The following is a 3,624-nucleotide window of genomic DNA, read 5'->3' as shown; positions in this document are numbered from 1 at the left end:
TAATTGAAATCCTAGGTCTAGCCCTAATACAAATCCCAGCTAAGTCCAATTTGTTCTGCTTCGCCGCCGGTCGATGTCACCCTCGTGGCGGTATCTCTCCCTCACTGAAAGCTGAAAGTCGGTTCTACAGGGTGGTATTTCCTATCTTACTACTAAGTGCTTTGTCAATACCAGAATCTCTGGCCAGGGATCCCAACTGCTTGGCTTCTCTCTCATCCACATCATGGGTTTCAGCACCACTATCAAAGCATCGGAGCAATCAAGGAAGAATTCCATCACCATCAGTGCAGGTGAAGTCTTTTCTCATGAGGTGCAGCTCTTGCGTAAATAAAGGCTGGACAAGGTCATCATCATAATCTGCTTGAGGAGGGTATGTTGTTCTATCTGCTTGAGTGTGTTCTGATTTGTCATCTGTTTGAGAGGTACCTGCTCCATCAACTGATTTAGAATTCTCTGCTTCCTCAGTTTCATTCTCCATCATTGCCCAAAGAAGATCTTGTTGTCTAAGATGGGAGTGTTTTGCCTTTGCCTTGCTCCTGCTCAGCGCTTGATTTGAAAGGGAGTGGACTTTATCTTTGTAGAAGCAGCTGTTTTTGTAGCAGTACGAGTGGTGGTCTCAGCAGCAGTGGTGTTGGCAGCATCACGGGTGGCAGCCGCAGTGGCAGCAGCATTGCCTGTGGGGCAGTGGCAGTGAGTGGAGCAACACCTCGCCTTATGTATCCACAGCACATTATAAACACTCAGCAGAAGCATCCCCACTGCAACATTGCTATTCAGATCAAGAGCTGGGAGATTTAGCTTGAAGGAAAATGGAGAGGTAAAATGGAACCACCTACTGCTGTTACCAACATGGACCGTTCCATTCACCTTAGGGGTTGTACCACTAGGACTTGTACTGTAATTGTACACTTACAGAACCCCAGAAAGATCAGTATCATAGTACCTAGGATCACTAGGCTGATAATTATATGGCTGTTAATAAACAGTTCTGTCAATAAACCATGAAACAATAACAGCAGCTCCACAGAGCAGAATGCTCTCAGCTGCACACCACACGGACACTACCATGCTTGGGAAAAGATCCAGTAGATTCATTGCAGAAAGTGTCTGTTCAGTTTTCAATTCATCAGGAAATTCAGCAGAGCTGTTGCCCATTGCTATCTGAGGGATTGCTTCCACCAGAGTTGGAATTTTAAACACTCACAATTAATGAAAATGTGTAATCTGGGTTTAAAATCAAGGCCAACATTGGACGCCAATAAATTGTTGTCACCGTTTGACTCGGGTTCGACAAAAATGCTCTTGATCCCCTCCCCCTCCCACCCAGGTAGGGAAGGAGAGAGAGAAAAAGAGAGAAACTTGGCTGGATTGAAAACTCAACTACACAGCTTTAATTAAAGACTAACGAAAGATATAATAAAATATATACAATTCTATACAAATATGTTCAGATATGGGCAAAAGCCTCTTGCCTCCCCCCACGCCCAGCAACTCCCAAAGCATCTCCTGAGCTGGAACAGCCCCGAAAAATCCCAAAGCGCTGCTGGAGAAAGTGCAGAGTGATGAGGGTCAGGAGAGCTGGAGCCTGGGGGTGCCCGGGGAGGGATGGACGGAGTCCTCCGTGGGCGCCGGCCATGGGTGGAGGAGAAGAGAAGAAGGAGCAGGGAGGAAGTTGTCTTGTGTGATCTCTGACTTTCCTCTGAGCTCACGTAGCTCCATGGAATGGAATCTCTCTGGCCAGTTTTGCTGTCTGTCTAACTCAGCTTCATGCGGGAGGGTCAGAGATCTCCCTGTAGCGTCTGAGCTGGCAGAGTGAAGGTGCGACCTTGAAGCCCCAGCAGTTAGAGAAACATTCCTCTCTTATCAGCTTCAGTCAGAAGGCTCTGTGACTAGTTAAAAGAAAGCTTACTGAAGGAAAATAAGTCAGTAAAAGGAGAACTGGCTTCATCCTGGCTTAAACCAGAACACTTGTAGAATGGTGTTAAGTGGCCTGAGACTGACACTTTGGAATATTATAATAATCATTATATCATTATGGAATATTATAATAATCATTGCTACAGCTCATGTAGGAAGGAAAGCGGGATGAGGTCAGGTATGCAGATATGTTTTTCATTCTGAGGAGCCTTCCAGAATGGCAAAGGGGCTGTGTCATCAATTGGGCATTAGAAATGGTGTTGGCATTAGGAAAGGACTGATTGAAGGGAGGAGGCAAATTGGAAAGGTGTCATTTGGCATGTAGTGTAGGTCAGAGGTGCAGTAAGTCGAGAGAGGAATTGGATGCTGTGGAGAACTGGCCTCCAAAAGTGGTCCATTGAGGGTGTCCAGGATGGATATCATGTTGGGAGATGAAGGACTGGAAAATAAACAATGTCTCAGTATGGCCAACTGATCAGTGGAAAGGAATACTTGAAATAGCCCACGCCAAGCCTCACTTTTATGTAGGGTGGGTTCCATCCCACCAGGCTAACATCAAAAGTGAGGCAGCAAAATGGAGCAGTGGGGTAGATGAGCTCTCCAGAATAAACGGGATTGAAATAAGGGAAGCCTTAAGGCAAGAGGAAGGAAAGGAATGAGGAAGATGGCTTGAAGGGCTTCATTGCAAAATGGGTCACTCAGGCCTGTATAAAGAAGCTCAGTGTAGGGGCTGGCTTGTTAGCAAAGCAGTGTGCAAAACTCCTGTATCTGCTTGCAAACACCCCCACCCCCTCTCCCACTAAAGAACATCTGCATAGAAGGGGTCATAAACAATTGTGGGAGACTTGGAAAATGGATTCTATTGGTCTCTTTAGGAAGTAAAAAGAAAAGTGCTATGTCCTTGTAGCTGTGGAGGTAATCTCAGGTTTAACCGACGCAGAATCCTGTTCAAAAGCTACTGAGAACAACGCTGGAAATGTCTTAGAAAAAGGTTTGGCATCTTACCTAAGCCACAAAGGATTCAATGGGTCTCACTTTACCGCACACATTGTCCAACAATGGGCCGAGAGTGAAGGTGTTAAATGGACTCTCCACACTCCCTCCTACCCGCAGCCTAACGGGACTGTGCAAAGAACCAACGGGTTCATTAAAAGCAGTTAAAAACCCCAACATCCCCGGTGGGATGAAAGGCTGAATAAAGCCTTAATGATTGTAAACAATCGTTGGGGAGTGGATGGGTGCCCCTGGCTAAATGCATTCTAGTCCATCCACCATCGAGCTTGGTTGCTAACGAGCCCGGGGTGAAAGACTCAGAAACTTCGATCAACAAGAAAGTCACACTCAACCCAGGACAAACTGTTTTCCTGAATTTACCCAATATCGGTAAACTTAACTTGATATTACACGAGCCTATCAAGCAAAATACAGGGAAAGCACTTGCCAAAGAAGGAGAACCATACAAAACTAGCACGATCTGGCCTGCTTGTGTTAATTAACATAATGACTAATGATACAGACCTGCCTAAGTTTAGAGAATCACCTGTTGAACTATAGAAAGCCACTCTGGAGACTAACTCTTTCCTCACCTGAATCTTGGAAAAGGATCTCCTGGGTTATGAATGGCAGTGAATGTAAAGAGCTATCACTTTGGAATTCCTTGGCTTGAATCTGCTCTTCATATATTGTAAATAGTAGATATAATGTAGT

The sequence above is a fragment of the Chaetura pelagica genome, unplaced genomic scaffold, assembly GCF_000747805.2.
Source record: "Chaetura pelagica isolate M959 unplaced genomic scaffold, ChaPel_1.0 scaffold622, whole genome shotgun sequence".
Classification (NCBI taxonomy): Eukaryota; Metazoa; Chordata; class Aves; order Apodiformes; family Apodidae; genus Chaetura; species Chaetura pelagica.
This window is presented reverse-complemented; position numbering follows the sequence as displayed.